The sequence below is a fragment of the Rhinopithecus roxellana genome, chromosome 20 (assembly GCF_007565055.1).
Source record: "Rhinopithecus roxellana isolate Shanxi Qingling chromosome 20, ASM756505v1, whole genome shotgun sequence".
NCBI lineage: Eukaryota > Metazoa > Chordata > Mammalia > Primates > Cercopithecidae > Rhinopithecus > Rhinopithecus roxellana.
Window position 1 is genome coordinate 81,698,735 of NC_044568.1, and position 15,364 is coordinate 81,714,098.

At 39.3% G+C, this 15,364-nt stretch overlaps 1 protein-coding gene and 1 pseudogene across 7 annotated transcripts in view; one reads left to right on the forward strand and one right to left on the reverse strand.

Annotated features, from left to right (window-relative positions):
- Positions 1-15,364, forward strand: part of MRTFB (myocardin related transcription factor B) — a 213,888-nt gene that overhangs the window by 138,208 nt on the left and 60,316 nt on the right. The window lies entirely within an intron of this gene.
- Positions 10,719-10,762, reverse strand: LOC115895335 (annotated as a pseudogene).

Genomic DNA, 15,364 nt, shown 5'->3' on the forward strand with positions numbered 1-15,364 from the left:
AAAATAAACAATTAAAATAAATGGTTAAAACGTACAGAAGGTGTTATAAGCACATGAATTTTGCAACATCTATTTTGATTTCTTTTGGAATGTCTTCTTTATTTTCTGCAAACATTCTACTAATTGCAAGTGTTATACAAGTGAGTTGCCACTAAATGTTTTTTAAAAGAGTGGGGCACGGTGGCTCACACCTATAATCCCAGCACTTGTGGGAGTCTGAGGCAGGAGGATCACTTGAGCCCAGGAGTTTAAGACCAGCCTGGGCAACATAGCAAAACTCCGACTTTACAAAAAAAAAAAAAAATTAGCCAGGTGTAGTGGCTCATGCCTGTGGGCTTACCTGCTTAGGAAGCTGAGATGCAGTAATCCCTTGAACTCAAGAGTCTGAGGCTGCAGTGAGCTGTGATCACGCCACTGCACTCCAGCCTGGGCGACAGAACAAGACCTCTGTATCAAAAAGTAAATTTGAAAAGATATGAGATATGGTTCTTACACAACAGGAATGAAAAAGTGAAAGATCTCTCTTCACAGACACTATTCAATATTTTTAAAAGGTGCATACTATTGAGATGAAGTTATGTAATTTTTTATTAGAAATAATTTTATTTAGCAAAGTTTGAGTGCTTTCACAAAGCACAATGCCAGTTATGTTAAACTTCTGTAAGCCCCTGCATCCAGGGAGCTGATAGCCTAAACAGTGAGAAACTAAATGATAATAGAAGTTAAAGCACAAACACATTCATGAGGTAACAGAAAAAAACTGTATACACTTTGGTCCAAATGAGCAAGCATTACAGATTGGGGGCTGGGCCTCTCTTGTGCTGCAGACCTGCACAGCCATCTGCCTCCCTGATGTTTCCAGTGGGCCTTTTATTCCCTCCCACCAAACATTCTTCCAGGGTTCCCCATCTCAATAAACAGCACCTCTGTCCACCCAGTGGCTCCTGCCAGGAACCTAGTTGGGAGCAATTCTTGACACCTTCCTTGACCTCCTCAGAACCTGTCACCAAGTCCTGCCGCCAAAGTTGCCAATTCTACCTCAGAAATATTTCATCTGTCCACGGCACTGTATCACCACGGCCAACAGCCCTGTCCAGGTCCCCTTTACTCAGATCGCATATTTACGGGCATCTTTACTCCAGCAGAAAGAGCGCAGCCTCACTGGCTTTCCCTCCCCCTACACACATTCTGGCCCCTTTCATTCCTTCATCCTCCACCAATGTCAGGAGTGATCATTGTATTACAATGGTCATTATACAATGGTTGGAGCATCGCTGCACTCCAACCTGGGCAAGAGTGAAACCCTGTCTCAAAAAAAAAAAAAAAAAAAAGATCATGTAATCCTATTCCGTTGTGTCACTGGCTCACATCTTGTAATTGATTTACATTGTACTTGGGATAAAATAAAAAATCCGTGGGGTAAAAGACCCTGCCTATGTTTCCAGAAGCCGCTGGACTCCCTCTCCCTCATCTCTCATCTCTCTAAAATGCCTCCCCTCCCCAGCCCCTGGCCTGAACACCTGCAGGTCACCCTTTCAGTTTCACTTCAGATGTTGCCTTCTCACAGAGGCTCTTCAGTACCACTCCTCCCTCCTCAAACTGACTTAGATCCTTGTAGTCTTTGTATGTATCTATCACTATTATTTTATTCAATATCCCTCTCCCTCTCTAGACTGTAAGATCTATGAGGATGGTGCTAAGTCTATTTTGTTAACCACGGTGCTTGCACCTGCCGGCCCATGACATCTGCTGCTCACTTGGTAAATATTGTTTCACAGGAGGATGTTTATTTCCTGGGATAGAATAATCAGGAAAGTGTTCCTAGGGCTGCTGTGGTTATTCTGATTCCATCACCTAAAGGAAAAAAGCACATCAAAATTACCATTAAAACCATTTTAAAGCCTACATTCAGCATCAGGATAGGCCTTGATTACTATTTCATCATATCAGTCTCACCTCATTAAGGTGATATAGTCCCTGCTTACAGTGGTTCAAATTAGGATTTTTGACTTTATTATGGGTTTATCAAAGTATTAAATGCATTTTGACTTACAGTTTTTGACTTAAACCCATCGTAAGTGAAGGAGCATCTGTACTATCATAACACCAGTCTAATTTATTAAAAGCTTTCAGGAAAAAACATAGGTAAGTTTGAAACATTGGGTTTTCCATTGTTTCCTAAAGATAGCTTTATCAGGGTTTTTTAGCAGGCATCAGAATGGCAAAGAGAATCTCAACATTTCTTTGTGTCTTCCCAGTTGTGTTAGTCAGCTTATACTGCAATAACAAAATACCATGGACTACATGGCTTAAACAGCAGAAGTCACTTTTCTCACAGTTCTGGAGGCTAGGAAGCCTGGTAGGGCCAGTTAATGGTAGTGGGTCTCTTCCTGGCTTGTAGCCTTCTTGCTGTGCATGCACAGGGAGAGGAAGAGGGAGGGTGAGCTCTCTAGTGTCTCTTCTCATGAAGACACTAACCCTGTCAGATCAGGGTCCCAACCTCATGACCTCATTTAACTTTACCTCTGAAAAGCCGTTTTTCCAAATACAGTCACATTGGGGGTTAGGGCTTCCATGTAGGAATTTGAGAGGGATACATTTCGGTCTATAACACCAGTGAACTCTTAACTGATGTAAGAACTTTCTCTATTGGAATGTTAAGGTACAAGATTTCTTATAAAATAGAGATAGTGTGAGCGAAAGCACTGATGAGGTTAATTGGTACAGTGACGAAAACTTAATAGCATATTAGGAAATACTTCTTTTTGTATGCTTTTTTTTTTTTTGAAAAATTATCTTGTGGAAAGACTAAATTTTCCTCCTTAATTCTGGCTCTGCTTCTCACTAGCTGTGTGATCTTGGATAAATGCTTAATTCCTCTGTAAAACTCAGTATTGGTACCCACCATGTAGGGTTGTTATGAGGATTAGATGTGGTGATAGCCATAATGCTCCCAGGATGGAGTCTGACAAGCAGTGACCCCACATTAAAGCTCCGTTTGACCCACTTGGCCATCCTTTCCAGTGAGGGGCAAAGTAAAACCAATTTCTAGGCTGCTGAACCAGGTGAATGCACACAGGCTGGCGATTTCCCAACTGAATACGATTTCTGAGGAGGTGCAAGTGTCCAGTCTCTGCATTCTACCATGCATGATCATCTGCTAGAGTTGCCCTTTTTCTCGTTTATTTGAATCTAAACAGTAGAGCAAGTAGACTGTCTATCTTGGAGTTTAAACACCAAAAACATCCAAACATCAGAACTTTTCTCCACATACTACTGACATTGAAACATGTCATGAAACATGACATTCTAATACCAAAACAGTTGCCTCTTGTGCATGGCAAGGGATAATGTGGCAATCCTCCATGCTGCGCATAGCTGCTTGGTCCATCATTGTCTGGATCATCTCACACAGTTGCTATGATATTAGGATAACACACACGTTATGGCAGTTCTTAGTTGTCTTTATGTTTTGCTAGGCAAATTGCACATGTGTGTGTATATAGATACACAGGTATATCTACAAATGTGTATAAATATATTTGAGTGTGTGTTTGTATCAGCCCTATTCCTGAATCCACAAAATGGAAAGAAAAACCAAGATACTGAGTCTGGATCATCTGACTTCAACAGAGTAGTGTGTGCTTACTATTGTGGGAAAAATTGGAGGTAAACAATATTCCCCTGTTTCCCTGTTTCGTTGTTAATTGTTCTTTTATTCAGAGGGCCCACCTTACGAATTTGTGTTAAGAAACGTGAGAACATTCTATACAATGTACATTTTTCCATTATAGAGGGATTTAGAAGCAGAGCTTTAACTTATAGCACTAGCTCTACCTATAGCTGCACACTGAAATTCTAAACCATGGTGGAGTGTAGAATTTTTTATTGCCCTAAAAATAAGAAAAACAAACATTATCTTCTTTGGGAACCATATAGATAAGGAATTTAGAACTTTAAGGATAGAACCAACATGATCTTACAGGTTAAAAATGAATCGTTTGAAAAATCAAGTATTGTTTTAACCTCTGCATTGTTGGTGATCAGACAATTAAGTGGATGATTTTGCTTTTGAAGTGCCTGTTATTCGTGTTATACTTAACATTTATCCTACTGTAGACTTTATTTCTACTACTTTTTAACCAAATGAGATTTTTAAATGTAAATATTTGTAAAATCTTTATGTATATCTGTCACAGGCTAATGTTATCTCTGCCATTCTGTACTAGGCCCCTGGCTTGACATCATACTGTCATATCACGAGAAGCATACTTTAAATTCATTCCAACTTTTGACAAAAAGGAGAAAGGAATTTGTGTGAAGGTATGATGAGTTTAAAGAAACATGCCCCATTTTTAGCAGTCTGTTTCCATGGCAACAGAAGCAGCAGCCAACCAGAGAGTTATCAAAGCTCCTGTAAATTTCCAAAGCTGAGTGTTGAAACATTGTCTTCCTGACCTCATGCTGCAGATTATTGTAGGAAACCTGAAGTGTATTAGTCTGGAATAATGGCGGTCCTGTTAGCATTTTAGTTTTTACTTTAATTTTGCTCTTTAATTTCTAAGGGAAGATAGATGCTACATTCTAGATTGTGGGACTTCCTTACAGGCAAGGGATGGTGGTTTAGAATTCCCAGGTCTATACCACCTGCCATTTCCCCTCCTTTTCCAATTCTGTGTACTTAATAAGAATGCAGTAGACTTTCTTATGTTGAAATCAAAAGCAGTATTACCACTTGGTCTAGAGCCTTTTTTCAAACACTAATTTGAATAGTTTTTCAGTTAACTTGATGTTGTTGCTCCCTTTTTCATCCGAAAATAGTCATAATATCAAAATTCCTGATGAAAATGCTGTTTGCTCTTTGTAGTGTCTGGGGTTGATATTTATGTGCACACTGTGGCGCTCTGCTTTTGTTTCAGACAGGAAGTGCTGGTGGAAGTTTGCTTACTCAGTGCAGATAGCACAGCTTTTACAGAACAAACCACCATTTTATTTCTGGCCTGTTTGCATTCCACTTTTTAAAATTATTTGAAGAAGCACCTATTTTATAATTGGCAAATTAGCACCCTTGAAATATAACGCAAAATTTGTGATATTCAGTTACTACTTTTTATCATCCATGAGAGTACGTTAGTGCTTTCTCTTCTTTTTGTTTTTGTTTTTTCTTTTTTTTTGTTTTTTTTTTTTTTTTGAGATGGAGTCTCACTCTGTTGCTGGAGTGCAGTGCCGTGATCTCGACTCACTACAACCTCCGCCTCCTGGGTTCAAGCGATCCCCACCCCACCTCCACCTCAGCATCCCAAGTAGCTGGGATTACAAGCGTGCGCCTCCACGCCTGGCTGATTTTTGTATTTTTAATAGCGGTTTCACCATATTGGCCAGACTGGTCTCGAACTCCTGACCTCAAGTGATCCACCTGCCTCAGCCTCCCAAAGTGCTGGGATTACAGGCGTGAGCCATTGCGCCCGGCCAGTGCTTTCTCTTCTTTAATGCAGCTTGAATTTCGCATTAATTCTAAGTGGAGAAATCTACCACTTTTTCATGCCCTTCTTTACTCTTTTGCTCATAGCCTCTCCTTTTTAGTCTTTTACCCTTCAGAACAACATAATTACATTTTGTCTTCATTCCTACCATCATCAGCAATTCAAAAATAACCCCAAACTCCAGATCCCCACAGTGAAGTCAAACAGTGTGGGTTTTGCCCCCATGATAATCACTTGCCCATAGAAAATTATTTTGGTAATTTATTCTTAAATGTGACATTGTATTCTGTTTCCTTAGAAAGTAGCAACTCAGTTATATGCTCTAAGTATACCGTGCAAACTTGAGTAAAATAGGTTTATTAAACTTATATATATGGTAAGCATTGTGGAAGGTGCTAGAAATGTAAGGATGAGGTCTAGTAGGGCAAATAGAGGCAAAATGTAGATATCTAGAGTGCAGTGTGATGGGGAATATATAATGTAGTTATTGTAGTTACTAAATTGTTAAAAGATGAAATCATTATCAGTGGTTAATGGAATTATGGTGGTGAGAGGGGCCAGCCAGGGGTGGGTAGGAAATAAGATGTGATTATTGAGAAATTAGTTTCATAATGTCTGTTCTGCTAACTGTTTCTTTTTTTTAATTGTTGAAGTGAAATTCACATAACGTAAAATTAGCGATTAAGCAGTTGCTCTCATGCTCCCTTCCCCCCAATCCCTGGCAACCACCAATCTGCACTCCGTCTCTGAATTTACCAATTCTGGATATTTCATGTAAGTGGGTACTCTTACAATATGTGAGCTTTTATATCTGGCTTCTTTTCCTTGTAATGTTTTTCAGTTTCATCCACATTGTAGTATGAGTATTTAATTTCTTTTTATGACTGAATAATATTCCATTGTATGGATATGCCACAATTTGTTTATCCATTCATCTGTTGATGACATTTGGGCAGTTTCTGCCTCTTGGCTGTTGTCAATAGAGTTGCTGTGGACATGTGTGTACATGTACTTGTTTGAGTACTTGTTTCCAATTCTTATTTCACCTAGGAGTAGAATTGCTGGGCTGCAGTTGTTATAAACTCAAATTATATTCAATTTGGAAAAGAACTTCTTTAGGAAAGACTTTAGAAAGAACTGCTAAATGTTCTAATTATGTACCTTGTGGTATTTTCCTCTGATAAAAATGATACCATTTAGAGCCAGTGAATAACTTGCCAAGCAGTTTCCTGATTTCTCTCCCCTTGGCTGTTGCCTTTACTAGTTGGAGCATTTGGTAATGCATAACCATGTTTCTCTTTTTGACTTTCTCTTCACAGTCTACCATGGTTATTCCAAACCTCCTTCACTGGCCTCAAAATTAACTTTCCCTTTGCCCATCTCACTTGGAACAGATGACCTTTCTTTCAACTTCTCTGAAAAGTTAAAAAGCCATCATCTGGGAACTCCCTGGATGTCCCGGACCAAAGCTATAAAGCTTCCTGCAGCAGTAGCCAATCCTCATTGCCCTCCTGTTATGATAGAGGAAGTGTCTCTTAATAAAGGATGTCTTTGTACATCTGTCCCCTTCCTGCTGCCTTCAAGAAACCTGCTCTTACGCTCTTACTCATTCTCTCATTTGTATTCACTCTCATTTCTTTCTTCTCCCCTTCCCTCTCTTTTGCTCTTCATCAGTTATAAACTTGCTCAAGTATTTTCCAACTTAGTGTCACACCCTCAAGTTTTCACTTTCTTCCTTGCTCTTCCTGGGCATCATCTTGAAAGCATGCTTACACTTGGTGCACTCACACTCTTGCCTCTCGTTCACCCCTGACCTCCTCCAGCCTGACTTACATCCGTCACTTCACAGAAGTAGCTCCTCCAGGGATTAAAACAGCAGCATTTGACACACTTGATTATGCCTTCTTTAAAAATTCACACACACCCTCCTGGTTCCTCCACCTTTTTAGGCAGCTTTCTCTGCCTTCCTCTTTGTTGGATCTTCCTTCCCTATCTGACCTGTAACTGGTTTCTATTTGTTGGCTTTCTTAAGTGCTCAGCCCCGGGCTTTCTTTTCCTCTCTATTTATATTCTGTACCTCAGCAAACTCCTGTGGCTTCAAACACTACATAAGCAACAACTTCCAAATTCCAGTCTCTGCCAAGACCTTCTGAAATCCGGACCCATGTAGCCAACTGCCATTTTGACATCTTCACTTCCTATTCAAACATGCCCAAGACTGTGCTTCCTAATAGCCAGCATGCAGTCCTTATCTCAGTAAGTGGTCTACCCAGGTGCTTAAGCCTGAAACCCAGGGTCATCTTTGTGACCACCTCCTCCTTCAAACCCACTATCCACTCCCTTACCATCCACTGTTGATTTTATTCTAAATGTATCTCAAATCTATTCTTTACATCTCTCAGCCATGATGGAGTTGAAGAAAAAAATAAGTCCTGTGCTCTAAGTTTCTATCCTGGAACATCGGAAAATTCTGTGAAATTTAGAAAAAAATGTTTGGTTTCAGGAGAAAGCTTACCCTGAGCTTTTGACAACCACAGTAAATATTTCCCATTGAGTCAGAAACCCAGCCCCATTGTCCTCACTAATTGTTTTTATATTTTACAGTTCTTCAGTGCTTATTAGTTATTTATATTATTTGACATAATATCACCAGTACCCTTAGGTGAGAGGAGGTAATCTTTGCTTCCAAATTTAAATTTACCTTAAAACTTAATGTTATACGTTGTGGGGAAGGGGAAAAATAAAAATGTACTATCTTGTAGGTGGGACTACAGATTGGCACAACCATTTGGAAGGCAAAGTGACCCTATCAAAATTTTAAGTGTGTGTTCCATCATTAGAAATTTACTGTATAGGTATATCATCAGAGGATGCCCCCAGAATGAATGACGATATTCATTATACCATTATTTGTAATAGCAAAAAATCTGGTATCTTAAGTATATGAATAATACATCCATATGTTAGATACAGCCTTTAAGAAAGAGCTAGATTCCATGATATTCTTGAAGCAAATTACCAAACTATATAAATAGTATTATCTGACACATATACTTCCTTTGCACGTTTTATATATAACATTGGTGGACAATTCACAAAACATCTTCTGGAGCCGTAGAAATCTAACAGTGGTTACCTCTGGAGAGAAGGACTGGAGGTCTGAAGTAGTATGGATTAACTTTCACTTTGCTTTTTAAAATCTCTTTTATGTGCATGTATACTTTATTTTAACAAATAAAAGTAAAACATATTATAAAGCAGGGATTCTTAAATCAAGATACTAGCAGTACACCTCGTGTTCTGTTTGAGTCCCGGGCTCAGAAGGAGACCCTCCATGATTTGACTTTCTCCCCTTTGACTGCAAAATAAACTGTTCACAACAGAGAACTATAAATGTGTGAATCTTTGTGGAACTAAAATGTTTTAAGCCTTATGGTTTTATATTTGGAGAAAAAAGTATTATTTTCACCAGGTGTCTAATGTAACAGTAGTGGTAATAATTAGTAATAGCCACCACCATTTTAAACATTTATTTTTAAGAAAAAGGAAAAGTAGTTCATCAGTCTTTTGCCCTTTCAGTATAATTGTTTTCAAGTCCTTAGCTGATTAAACAAGTGCAATTCTACATTTGGCCACTACACTGCTATCTGATGAAACACTGAAACAACTATTGAATGGAATCCAATTAATCCCTCCTGTATCCAAGCTCAAAAGATAATATGAGGAAGTTGGCTTTTCTAAACTGTCTTGTTTTTACAGGATCAGGCCTTCACTTAATACTGTTTAAACAATGCATAATAAATGTTTGCCAAAGTCCAACCACTTCATTCTCTTAACTACCCTGACATCTGTTTGAACAATAAACAACTGAAATTAGGATCTGTTTATTACCTAGTACTGACTTCAGAGTCAATACATAGTCAATTCTACAGTATTCTTTAGTTTTCCGTCTTCAGAGATGGTTCTTCTAACCCTCACTTGACTGCTCAGGTTTTTTTTTTTCTTTTTTTTCCACTCCTTATGATCCTGAAGTTTATTCTGTCCATTGTCCTGTAATTAAGTAATATACGTTGGAGCTTCTCTCTAACTCACAGATAGTGGCTCATCACCTCTCCCCTCTCCCCTTTCCCACCCTCCTTCATACCCCATAACTGAAATCCAGCTATTCATAAGGAATTTCCAAGACCATGGCTGCCTGCCATTATGCTTCCCACAAAGTGTCATTTCTGCTTTGTTTTGGTAACATGCAATCCTCGATGTCCCACTGAAAACTCAGGGCCAGAGCCATGCTTTGCTTCGGCTTGCTCAACTCAAACTAAGCTGCTCTTTGTTATTAATATGCTGCATACAACGTGTTGTTTCCTTTAAGGGGAAAAGACACTTTAATTACATCATATTAAGAAAACATTTCACACTTTGGGAGGCCAAGGCGAATGGAACACTTGAGGTCAGGAGTTTGAGACCAGCCTTGTCAACATAGCAAAACCCAGTCTCTACTAAAAATACAACAAATTAGCCGGGCATGGTGGTACACACCTGTAATCCCAGCTACTCAGGAAGCTGAGGCACAAGAATCACTTGAACCCGGGAGGCAGAGGTTGCAGTGAGTCGAGATCTCACCACTGCACTCCAGCCTGGGCAACAGAGGAAGACTCTGTTTAAAAAAAAAAAAAAAAAAAAAAAAATTCCACATTCTACTTATGGAAACAAAAGAGAAAAGACATATCTTGGTTCAAAAGCATGTGAAATTTTTGAATTAGGTTTATAAGTATCAGAAGTTACTGTATTTTAAAGGTTTTGTTTTGTGTGTTTGTTTGTTTGAGACAGAGTTCTTGCTCTCTTGCTCAGGCTTGAGTGCAGTGGTACAATCATAGCTCACTGTGTAGCCTTGAACTCCTGGGCTCAAGTGATCCTCCTACCTCAGAGCCTCCCAAGTAGCTGGGACTACGGGTGTGTGCTACCAGGCCAGCTAATTTTTATTTATTTATTTATTTATTTATTTTTGGTAGAGACAGTGTCTCACTATGTTTGCCCAGGCTGTTCTCAAACTCCTGGTCTCGAGCCATCCTCCCTCTTCAGCCTCCCAAAACACTGGGATTACAGGCATGAACCACTGAGTTTGGCCTTACAGCTTTTTTATATTGGAAACGAATCTTAAAATTTTGTTCTAAAAGCACTCTGAACCATTTAAGAAGCAGGGGAAAGGAACTAAAAGAAGATACTTTTTTTTTTTTTTATGGAAAACCTGCTAGACAAATTCTAAAAGAGCTGTAACACTTAAGATACTTTATATCTAAACTACCATATTGCTGGGAATGACATTTCAATATATCATTAGATAAGCTACCTTTCATTCTTCTGGAATTGGGATTAAAATCAAATTTTTACTTTTCTTGCATTAAAGTAGAGCAAATTCACAGCACTTCTATTGACATAATATTGTTTTTATGTGTTGTGATAAGGAATAAGGATTAAGTAAAAATTTCAAAATTGGCCGGGCGCGGTGGCTCAAGCCTGTAATCCCAGCACTTTGGGAGGCCGAGACGGGCGGATCACGAGGTCAGGAGATCGAGACCATCCTGGCTAACACGGTGAAACCCCGTCTCTACTAAAAATACAAAAAAACTAGCCGGGCGAGGTGGCGGGTGCCTGTAGTCCCAGCTACTCGGGAGGCTGAGGCAGGAGAATGGCGTAAACCCGGGAGGCGGAGCTTGCAGTGAGCTGAGATCCGGCCACAGCACTCCAGCCTGGGCGACAGTGCGAGACTCCGCCTCAAAAATAAATAAATAAATAAATAAATAAATTCAAAATTATGCACCCTTTAAAACCTTATTGAAATGGAACAGGAAACTGTAAATGTTAGCCCTAAGAGATAAAAGATCATAATTCAGTAATTAAATTTTTTTCTCTAAATGAAATAGCCACCTGTATCCATGTTCACAGATGTCTCCTACAATTGCAAAAGATGACAGTTAATACATGAGGAAATTAGTCTCATTACTTTATGATCATGCTTTATATAGATTACCTTGGAATAGTCTTCCTTTTAAGAATTCAAATTAAAGGAATAACTGAAATGAGGAATTTCTACACAAAAATTCCACCACAGCATTTTTTATAGTTAAAAAACTGGAAACAAGTGATAAGCAGGGACTATTAAGTAAACTATGCCATATCCACCTAACAGAATATTTTATGTAGCCACTAAAATAATATTTATCATTGTAGTTACAGAGTGATTGGAGTATGTAGAAGCAGAGAATCAAAATTTATGCTTAGAGAAAAGACAGGAAATATGTGGTAACTCTAGTTGTGTGTCTCTGGATGATATTATCGGTGATTTTCTAGTTTTTTATCCTACTGTTTTCTATTTCCATATTTTGTGTAATGAACATATTTGGCCCTTATCATGTGTGAAAAGATTTTTTTAATAAAAATTCCTGGGACCTAGGCTAGTTAGGAAAGATGGGATACGTACAGAAGTAAATGGATTTATAACCTCATCTCCCTCCATCCATGAGGGTGCTTTGCCTGCCTCTTGTGAGTTTTGTCATCTGGAAATATACAACTACTGTAGAATTCTCAACTTGGGGTTAATGTTTTGCCCAGAGAATACAATGCTACCTGTATGAGATATGCTGTTTTATATCTGCCCCCACCTTTGACAAAATGAAACAGGTTTATACCCTGTTTTAAACCATGATTCTAAACTTCAGGATTTCTTAGGACCATGTGTTGGATTGTTTAGCCTTTACCTTTTTCAAAATTAATATTCTTTGAAAATGTTCAAATGTAATTGTAACATGAAGTCTATTTCTCGTTATTACTTATGTCCTTTGTTTCTGAAAGGATGTACACAGTGTTTTGAACTATTTATTCCCGTGAGGATTCTATAGTTTGTACGTGTATCCTTTTCTTGTATGCTACTATTTGCAAAATGGCCATGGAAGATACTGAATGTTACTCAACTTACTAAGAGGATGGAGGCTATGATGTCAACCCAATAGTACGGTTCATCCACTCAACAAGTCACCAGGAGAGAATGCTCTTGGGTTCAGTTTTGACACATGAGGCCGTTGCCAGACTGCCTCTGCCACAGGAAAGCAGTACCAGGCCAGTGTCTAGTCTTTGGTTGCAGCTACAGATATGAAATCTTGTCAACACAAGCACAGTGTGTCAGACAACAGTGCAAGGTTGAGTGACATTCAGTGATCTAAGCCTTTTTTCCCTCCATGCAGATATAAACACGGAGGGTGAGCATGGAGGCTGAAAAGGGAGGAAGAAGGTCTCCAGGCTTAATCCATGAAGGTCCCAGGAAAACTTGATAAAGCATTCCTGATCCCACAACCGTAAATGCCTCTCTGATCATTAAAAGAGTCTGGTCCTCTGTTTTCAGGGTCCCTTACCCCTTCCTCAGTTCTGAATAAGCACCAGCACATTCTGCCTAACTTCTGTGTGGCATGACAGTTAAGCTGTCTGTATCATTCAAGCCGTGTTCTTCCTGGCCTTGGATGGTCTCCGTCTAAGGTGCAGATATCTGCTCTGACTTATACGTTAATTTTGTTACTAATTTGATGAACAGAAGTTCTGAAAGCAAGTTTGATATCTGCTAAAATTATGAGTCTATACCTATATGATTGGTACTTTTTATAAGTAGTAGTTGCTCTCAGAATAGCATGTGTCAATTGTGAATAACTGGTTTTAGTTGACATCAACAAATAATACTATAATTGTGTGTTTCTGTTTCGAGACAGAGTATCGCTCTGTTGCCCAGGCTGGAGTGCAATGGCACGATCTCAGCTCACTGGGTTCAAATGATGCTTCTGCCTCAGCCTCCTGAGTAGCTGGGATTACAGGCATCTGCCACCTTGCCTGGCTAGTTTTTGTATTTTCAGTAGAGACAGGTTTCACCATGTTGGCCAGGCTGGTCTCAAACTCCTGACCTCAAGTGATCTGCCCGTCTCATCCTGGCCTCCCAAAGTATAATTGTGTTTTAATACTAACCCAAAGTAGCAATGTACCTGAGCTCTTGCTAGGGCATAGTGCCTCATATTCAATATAATATGTCCAGTACTGTCCACCTATGGGTGCAGATAAAAGCTAAAAAAAAAAAAAAAACTGAGTAATGAACATACTTAACAGAATGGCTAGTTACTTGCAATTCTGCCTCCCCTCCCATTCATGTTCTTCCTAACATCGCTTTAAAAAGATCCGTTTACAGCTACTGCTGCTGCTCTTTCCCATGGATTTTTACCCCATACAGTACCCAGACACCTAACAGATATGCTCTAAATAAATGAATGTGCCTGGGGGAGGCTGATGGCCACAGCTGCTTTGAATAATACTTGTATTGGGAGGTTCTTGCTTCTTGGGAAAGTTATATAGGCAATGATGAGAGCATTAATTGGGGAAATTATTCTCCTACCTTCAAGCAGTATAAGTACGATTGTTTGGTTGCTTCTTTGGCCACATAGAAAACACAAATTTTTTGTTTTATTTTAATAATTAGTGGTTGGTGTCTACGATATTGTGAATACAATTAGAAATGTATATGTGTTCTCTCTCTCGGGTTCCTGGCACAGAACTCCTAAAGTTCTCCTAAATGTCCTGAGTAATAGGAGCATCATTTGTTACATATTTGGTCTTAGTCGCTAGTTCTTGACAAAGAGCTTCTTTCTAAGATCCTTGGACTCTCTAGAGTGATGAGAGTGATTTTTGTATGCTACTGAGATGACAGGTAGTTGAAAGCCTTTAGGTAGCTTCCAGATAGGGGCTGATCACCAGAAAGACCAAGGCATGGCCAGAGGAAAGGTGGTGTACCTAGAGAGGGCATGGGAGCTCTGTGCCCCTTCTCCCATGCCCTATGTGTCTCTTCCATTTAGCTGTGTCTGAGTTATATCCTTTATAATAAACTACTAATAATAGATAAAGTGCCTTCCTGAGTTCTGTGAGCTGTTCTAGCAAATTATCAAACCTGGGGAGGGGATTATAGGAACCTCCCAACTTTATAATTCACTGGTCAAAAGTCTGAGTGGTTTGGACTAACAGTTGGCATCTGAAGTGAGGGCAGTCTCTGGGGATAGAGCCCTTTAACTTGTAGGATCTGACACTAACTCCAGGTACCTAGTGTTAGAATTGAATCATTGGACACCCAGTTGGGCATCCAGAGTTGGAGAACTGGTTGGTATGAGGGAAAAAACCCACACATCTGGTGTCAGAAGTGTTGGAAGTAGAAACAGATGGGAGTGACATGCATCCATGTTGTGTGTTACCCTCCTGATAGCAGGTACCTTTTTCCATGTTGGCATGAAAGTGTGATTTCTGGTCATAGATGATTACAGCTGACAGGATTGCTGTCCTGGTAAATGAAGGCACCTGAAATGACCAATGTACAATCAAGAGATGCTTCTAAGACTAACCAGCTGTTGTCATCAGAGTGTTGGTTTGCAAATCAAGTTGTTGCAGATGTATGCATCATTCAAAGATGTCATTCACCCAAAAAACGTATTATGTCTGATAGATTTGTCTCACAAATGTGTGCTTTGTTTGGTTTTTGTTTTAAATCAAAAAGGGGGCCATTGATGTTTTCATTACTCTTTGTTTTTTACTCTTTTGAGGATTCCCTTGGGAGAAAGGAAAGATTTTCCTACTAGAGGTTCTCCAACAGACATGGACCCCCATGTTCCAGAAGTATCAACCTTTGAACTGGAGAATTGTTCTAACCTTTTTCTCCTCTCAGTTGTCTTTTTCTTGAGATTCTGCTTCTTGAATATGATTATCTTAAATGCAGACAAGCATTTACTTTAGCATTCCTAGAAGAATGTTAAAGTACACAGGTCTTTGGGTGCTGTACTACGCACAGGTCAGCTCCTTGGTTATTT